General features: G+C 41.7%; 1 long non-coding RNA gene across 1 annotated transcript; it reads right to left on the bottom strand.

The window, feature by feature from the left end:
- Positions 1-1,026: 1,026 nt before the first annotated feature.
- Positions 1,027-1,925, bottom strand: LOC131901126 (uncharacterized). The gene is made up of 2 exons (XR_009376376.1): positions 1,842-1,925; positions 1,027-1,227 (listed from the first exon to the last, which is right to left on the bottom strand). It is a non-coding gene; the product is annotated as an uncharacterized LOC131901126 (long non-coding RNA).
- Between the last annotated feature and the right edge of the window lie 6,194 nt (positions 1,926-8,119).

The following is an 8,119-nucleotide window of genomic DNA, read 5'->3' on the forward strand; positions in this document are numbered from 1 at the left end:
TCTCCTTGGATAGTCTTTGATGTAGCTCAAAAGGGTCTGTTTCATGTCCTAGGAGGAGAAGGAAAAAAATCAAATTAACTTTTCACATCTGATAAGGTCTATTTACCTTTGAAGGAGGAAATTCGTCAAAAACCTGTTTACATAAACCTTGATGAAGAAGCACAGAAGTTAGAGGGATACAGAGAAATTTTCACAGGGGTGTGTGTACATCAGCCCTAGAGTTACTCTCCAATCTAAGGTAACTAGTGGGCACATTGCCAGTCATTATTTACACCCACACATACCTGGAATTTAAGGTGCTATTTGCTCTCAGGTTTAAGGAGCATCTTCTGATCTTCAATGAAGGACATAGCTTAAGATTGAAATTCAAAGTCAAGGCTGTGAATTCAGACCCAATTCCCCAAATCTGAAAAGTTTAATGGTCAGGTAATTCAAAGAAAAATTCATTCATTGAAGTGTAGCTTGTTGTATATAACACGGTGGAAGAATTTAGCATTGTACTTGATAGGGCAAGACAATATCAGGGGACATTTGTTGATGGGGTGAAGTGGTTTGTGAGTCTATGGGTCTCTCTGTGTCTTTGTAAAACTTGGACACGGAAACACAGGTTGGGTTCAGGAGGAAGTAGGATCTCTTCCTCTGAGACAGATATGGGGCGGTTGAACATTTCATGAAATACACATCTCACTGACTTGTGAAAACCCCTCTGTCATAGAGTGCTTTCTTAACATCTTTATTACACTGAGTTATCAGGCACAGCAACTTAGAATGTTAGGAAGTGATCATATCCCACAATTCCAGGTAATAGTTCCACTTTTGGGAAATTGAGGTAGGAACTCAGCTAATCATATCAAATCCACAGCCAAGAGCAGAGATAAACAAATGTACACATGCTGCCTGTTTGCTTATGCTTGTGCTCTAGGTTCTTCATATGTACACAGTACAGGTTGTAGACAATGAAATGATTCTGCCCATTTTAGGGACTATTAACAATTAACAACTAATAAAATCCAACAGAGACATGCACAAAGTAAATCTGATCTATATAATTCCTCATTGAGGGTCCCTCTTCCCAGATGACTAGTTTGATTCAGTCTGATAATAAAAAGTAAGAATGTCACTGCTCCAGAACCACTGCCAGGATTTGAAGAGATTTCTGCTTGCATTCAGAGCTGTGGTCCTCAACCTGTGGTTCACCACCCGATTGGAGGTTGAATATCAGATATCCTGCAATCAAATATTTGAATTATGATTCATAACAGTAGCAAAATTAAAGTTAAGAAACAATGGAACAGTTGTGTTTAGGGTTCACCACAACATGAGGAACTACTGTTAGTGCTATTTAAAGTATCAGAGAGTTGGAAAAATTAAGAAACATTGATCTAAAGTGTCCAGTGGAACCCTGGTGTCTATGTTTCTAAATATGAATGGTCTTGCAAAGCATTTTTCTGAATATCCTCTTCTCTGTAGGAAACCCATGTTCTGTGTGGAAGACTCCAGATGTCTGGCCACCTTTACCACCCAGTAACAGTAGAACATTTTGAGCTACTCAACAGAGAGTACAACACCCACTACACACATGCTGATGACACAGATATTAATCACACTGAGCTCCATGATCATATCACACTGCTAAGGGTACTTGCTCCTAGGCTGTTTCAGCCTCTTCCTCTAGCATAACTCTGCCTAGATGTTTCCTGTAGACTCTTTACCAGGAAATTGTTTAACAAGTGTACTTCTCTGTCAGCATTAAGTCTATAATATCTTGTGCCCAAAGAGATAAGGAAATGCAGGTATTTATTATGAACTATAGCTTATATAAATTTCTATGATATTATTACCTTGTGTACATAGAATTACTGTAGGAGATAAACATTCAGTTCCACACATGGAAAGAACTAAGGGATGTCCAAGTAACTGGGGAGAGATCTCTGGTTTTGAATGAAGGAGATGCTGAAGGGCTTCCCTTGTATCCCAGCAGAGGCTCCTGCAAAGGTCAGCTTGACTTCTTGTGTGTTATGAGGAAAACTCATTAGCAGGGAAGCAATGTCAGTTCTCATGACATCTGCAGCTCTTCGCTGGACATTCTACTGTATCCTGGAGAGCCCTGGCATCCTCTGTGATGTCACCTATGTTGTGGCAACACCAACTGCTCTTGGGTAGCTTATTCAATGTCTTCACCATGTACTGGTGAACATGATGGCATACTGAAGAGTCTAATTCAGAAAGAGATGGAAAGGGTAGAGAGACCAGAGAGTGACAGAAGAAAGCTGACCTTCAGCCTCAATGTAAAACATCAAAAAAGAAATGGTCAAGAGAATCACATAATGAGTTCTGTGCAAGAAAAGGGAAGCTTCCTGAAGGAAGTGGGCTTGAGCTGAATCTTCCAGTAATAGGGCACAGAAAGCTGAAGTCTCTGGGAACAAACAGAACTTCCCTGCTTGTAATAGATCTTGAAATTCAAGAATTCCAGGATATTAATTGTTCTGGCTCAGAGGTCAGAAACTGGTAAGGCCAATGCTTTATGCTGGGAACTCTTGGTTTTCATCCCTTTTGGAGGATAGGCATTGATGAGTGAACATGAGACCAACATGAAACTGGGACGGATAAATGAGGTGTGCCCATTTCAAGGACATCACTATCCTTCAACCACATTGGCTAACTTTAAGTACTTCCCAGCTGCTCTGTGTGTCCTGAGTTGTCAGTGAGGTGACTTGTTGAGTCTGGTGACCACATTCTGCCCTTATATGTCTTCTCCATCAATAGTTATATGGTTAGTGTGGTCTGTCAAGATATTTGGGAAACTGCTAAATGACTGGGGTGATTGTGAACAATGGCAATTTTCTCCTGACTCGTAAACCCACAGGCTTGTGGACTCTGCAGCCAAGTTGAATTCTGAGTATGCAGCTGTAAATAATCCTGAAGAGGCTATCTCCTTGGTTACTTGAGCATTGCTATGAGGGCAGAGAGACCCAAAAAGCTGAGATGAACACTTCCCTTCAAATAGAGAAGAGAGCTGAGTTGCCCAGAGGGGGCATCTGAAGCACAGGACAAAACAATTTGGAGTGTCACCGAGACATTTGTAAACAAGCTTTCTGAAACATTTGATTAGGACTCAGGGTGGTCTGTCCATCCTCTTTGCCTTGTCATACTGCAAGTTATTTTTTGTTCATCTACCCACAAGGAGCACCAGGGAGCCATCATCCCACCAAAGGTTCCTCACCAAGATGCATGTGCAGAGACTGATCAGTCAGGTACAGCAAATGACAATTGAAAGAAATTAGCAGTGAGATTGCCTGATCTTTATCACAGAAGAGAGCATGAAAATAGGTATTCATTCTTTCAAACCCTGTGGTTTTAATCTCAGGTCCACTCTGTCATCATTACTTCATTTTATATAAGGTCTGTGTTTCTGGTAGGCTGCATCTTCAGGGTATGCCTTTGCCCAAAATCATGTCTCTGAATTCTTCCCAAAGGCAGAAACTCAAATGTGGACAGGAAAGTCATGAGAACATAGACTATTCTGCTTCCTCTAAAAAGAAACAAAAACAGAGCCTGTGGTATGAGTCATAGTACTCATGGACTGAGGCAGTAGTATGTGAGTTCCCAGCATGCATTTGATGAGATTCTTTCCAGTGCTGGTTAGTGTGAGATGTTAGTTGCTGTGAGTTTGAGTTAATTTTTTGTTACTTGCTTAAAAAGGCCTTGTGCATTTGATTCTCCAAGCAGCACTTGGAGAGGCCTGGTTACACATCTAAATGTGTGGATACAGGAACTGAGACTGATCCCTGCTCCTATTGTTCCCCTCTGAGAGGACACACCTACATGCATTTGTTCAGCATCTAATTGATAGAGTTCTCCCACTCTCACTCAGTCTCTCTCTGTCTCTCTAAGTATCTCTTTCTCTGTCTCTCACACACATGTGTATATGTTGTGTATTTTTCTATGTTTTTATGCACGTATCACCCTCTGGTCCTTGCAATCAGGGATCTGTGGTTGGTCATGAGCAGTTCCCTATCTCACAGTTCTCAGGTGATACCTTGGTGGAAGTTGGGAGCACCACTTTGAGTATTATAGTTCCACCAGTATACTTACTTTAGTGACACATAGATATACCCTTGGGGAGTTTATAAATATGTTATAATGTTGAGTTCCATCTTCAAAACTGTTCATGATGTTATTTTGGTCTCCATTGTGACAAGTCCCATCATTGAGAATTTCTTTTTGAAGACAGGAGAAACATCTTCACAGATTCTGGAGGGTACACACCTGTGGAGTAGATACCAGGGAAATTCTTAGACAGCTATTTCGGCAAGCCTCCTGAGAGAGCTCATGCAACTCCACCTCCCATCATCTGAACAGCCTGCCTCTACCGGTGTAGGGTCAGCATAGGTATAAGTAAATTGTTTTCAAATCAGTGGGTTGGTCGCGGGTTTGGGTACCAAAAATATAAGTAAATTTGTTGCAACAACTCTGGGGAAAGGTGTCCTGACTACCTGGGGAGTCAGGCAACACCTTGATCTGCTTAGGACAGCTCAGATGGCTGAAACTTCAAGGGACAGTTTAGCCCTGGAGAGTGAGGTATCCTGGACACCTCAAGCTGCTCACAACAGCTGTTCCCTGAAGGTGTCCCAGAGACCTGGAGCTGTTGTGCACAGCTCTGACAGCTAGAACTGCAAAGAAGCAGCCCAACCCTGGATGGGACAATTTTCTGACTTCTTGGGAAATTCAGGCCTGGAACTGATGGGGGATGATCTCCCTGCAGGATACAAAAATCCTGCTCTTCTCCTGGAGAGCTGCTACAGCTGAGCTTTGCTCAGTCCCCTCATAAGGGGGCTTCCTAGCAGAGCTCTGCTTCTCTTGCCTATGATGTGGCTTTCTTTTGCTTCACTCTGCAAAAAGGGAAAAAACCCTGCAGAAATGTAGCAATGTACTCTGGCTCTGGAGAAAAGTGTTACTTTTTACCTCTTTATGGCTCTGTCCACTGAGGGACGTCTCAGCAAAGATCTTCTGTTCAGCTCCTCCTTGCTCTGCTCTTTCAGCTCCCTCTTGCTCTGTCCACTGGGGGACATCTCAACAATGATCTTCTCTATGTCAGTGAATGAATATCATCACACCCAAAATTCTTTTGAGAAAGATATTTATTTGGGAAGGAGGAGTCCAGGAGAGTAGCTGCCTCTTCCAGGGTGGACAGAACAGTTTTTTTTTTAACTGACCAGGCAGGGCGGTTTATACCAGATGTTTTGGAGGTGCAGTCAACCTCGGGTTGACTTGAGGCCCAGGGTTCTACTGTTCTCCTCTGTGATTGGTTGATTTCACAAGTCAGTTGGCCAGGGTTAGAGATGGCTCTGATCTGACTGAGCCAAACAGTGTGTTTCTTTTTGCCCTGATCTGAGTCTTGCCTCCCTAGTTCTGGGCTCCAGGGTCAGGGTGGGTTTCTTTAGCCATCCCCTTCTCCCTACAATAGCAAGTTTAATAAATACCAGAAGTTCCCAGCACGTAGGAGACAGGATGTGGCATCCCATGACATCCAGTAGTCTAGAACACACCCTGAATTCCTGTGATACTTAAGGACTATGTTCATGGAGTTCATTACCTCTAGGTCCAGGACCTACTACCAGCCAAATCCTTTCTATGAAAACCTCAAGATGGTTCATGAAAAGGTCATGTCACACACACAGAGCTTAAAGAATGAGAACACCAAGGTCTCAGAGAAATTAAATGGTCTGGCCGAGGGGTCAGTCTTCCATTATTAAGTACCTTCATTTCAGGGGACCACAACATTGTGCAATGGCCATCTCTGGCTTTCCTTGCTGCTGTACTGCAGAGTCTGAAGCTCTGGCTCCAGCCTTTCTGCCTCTTAGCAAGCTTCCTTAGCAAGTAGTGCTTTGTCTTACACTTCTCATTCTCAGCATTGCCAATAGTGAAAGAGACTGTTAGCTACTCACAACCCCATATTGTCATACTTAATAGCCTCCAGAACTACTATTTTTAACCTTCCTAGTGGCATGAACATTGAAATATAATTCCTCATGTTTTGACATTTCACCATAAAATTATTTTTCTTGCTATGTCATAACTGTAATCACTACTGTTATCAATAATAATGTAAATATCTGTTATGCAGAGTATCTGAGATGCCTCCCCTTTGAAAGAGTAATTCCATCACCTAATGAGTCATGACACTTAGAAGTCCAGTTTGCAACACGAGATGGATATCATATATGGTTTTGTGCATGGGTCTATTGCCATAGGATTGTTACACCGCTAGTGTCTCCTACCCTCACTCAGACAGGATTTGTCCTCTACTTGCTGATGTTTCCCCATTTCCATGGTCAGAGAAGGGCAGATGGGGAATCTGTTTTCTTACTGTAGGTTCTTGGATTCTTTTGTTGTTGGAGATTTCAGAAATAGTATGATTCTTTCTGGAATTCCCTTTCCTCTACCATTGGCCAAGAGGAAAATGTCAGAGACCTCCCAGACACAGAAAGAGCAGGTAAGAACAAGCAGCTGGGTCAAGGTTAGGTCCAGCACTATTTCCTCCTGTAACATTAGCCTGTTTAACCTTCAACCCACTTGTGTTTAATTCATCACTTTTCTCATACACATTCCCCACACACACACACACATTCAACCCCATCACCACTTTCATGACAGTCAACAGTTTATTTTTTTGTCCATGCCCCAGTAGTTCTGGGAAGTGAGTCTTTTGTGAGAATCATTTGGCAATCAATCCCTGCTTCTCTGACTGAAGCTGCAGTCCAATGATGGAGGTGGATTCAGTCATACATCATACACCTTCAAGTCATTATGAGGAGAGAAGTGCTATGAACTGCTTTGAGAAAGTAAGTTCAAAGTCCAGCACCATTTGCTTTTTGCACATTTGCTTTTCAGGTTTAATGTATGGTCAAGGTGGGGATAGCAAGTAGGAGAGCCCCCTGCAACGGTTTTTGTCACCTCATTGGGTGGCATGTGGCCTTCTTCCTCCCATTCTCTGCATGCCAAGTTGGTCTCTTCACTTTGACAAGTTGTTGATTCACACTCATAGAGACCTCAGTGGGAGTTGGGCAAAAGTGTTTACTGTGTGTTCTGTTCTCTTTTCTTTTGTCCTCTCCCATAGTAGTTGAACAAATCCCCTATCTGATACTCTCCAAAATGTTGGAACCACAGTGTCAATAACACTAGGGAAAGACTGAATGAATTGTCACTTTTGAACGTGATGCCCATGTCATAGCTGAGGGATTGTACTACTCTCCAGGTCAGTATGTAGCTGTGCCACGCTGAGAGGTCTTGAGCTCTGCCCCTGACCCATCATCAGTGATTTTTGTTTCTGAAGCTTCTGGACCCTGTCCCAGTTAATAGTGGGGTTCCATATTCTTTCCATTTGCGTGTTCTCTTAACTTGAAGTGGTGTCATTCTTACTACAGGAGTGTGTCATATATGGTGATCCTTTTATAGAACTGTGTGTTTCATTGGTTCTTTTGTATGGTTTGTTCAGGTTTGATTTTATTAGTATTGGCTGAGTATTCTCTTGTACAATATGAGTTAAGATTCAAAACCAATTTACATGAGTTCTGATCTTTGCTGTTTCTTGCTGACTAATGACATTTCATTTTTATGTTTTCAGCACACAGTTATTTGTGTATAAACTCACAGACATAGCATTCACTCAGCTGTGTACACACTGTAACTCACATGTGGATGGTGGATGGGAAATGTTTACTAAAAAATGCCTTTGTTATACCATGTTTCCCAGAAATTGAATTCAGACTTGTTGGCATGTACCTTTACTTGCTAAACCATCTACTAGTCCCGAATTTTTTAAATGTTTACCTTTATACCAATAGACTTCAACTTCCCTCTTGCATCACTTTTTTTTTGTAGAATCCAATGTTCTGTTATTTTTGGACATTAGAAGAATGTTATGCTCTATTCCTACCACCATTTGTATCTAAGAACTTTGGAACCTACTCCCAATTTCTTTAGTGTCTCACTGATTATTCAGTGTTTTATTTTCTAGCCTCCATGTATATGTATATTTTCTATAGTTTATTTTTGTTTTATTTTGTATTTTTTATACTGTGATCTTATTAAAATAAAAGTTATTTCAATTACCTTG

This window comes from Peromyscus eremicus, unplaced genomic scaffold (genome assembly GCF_949786415.1).
Source record: "Peromyscus eremicus unplaced genomic scaffold, PerEre_H2_v1 PerEre#2#chrX_unloc_3, whole genome shotgun sequence".
Classification (NCBI taxonomy): domain Eukaryota; kingdom Metazoa; phylum Chordata; class Mammalia; order Rodentia; family Cricetidae; genus Peromyscus; species Peromyscus eremicus.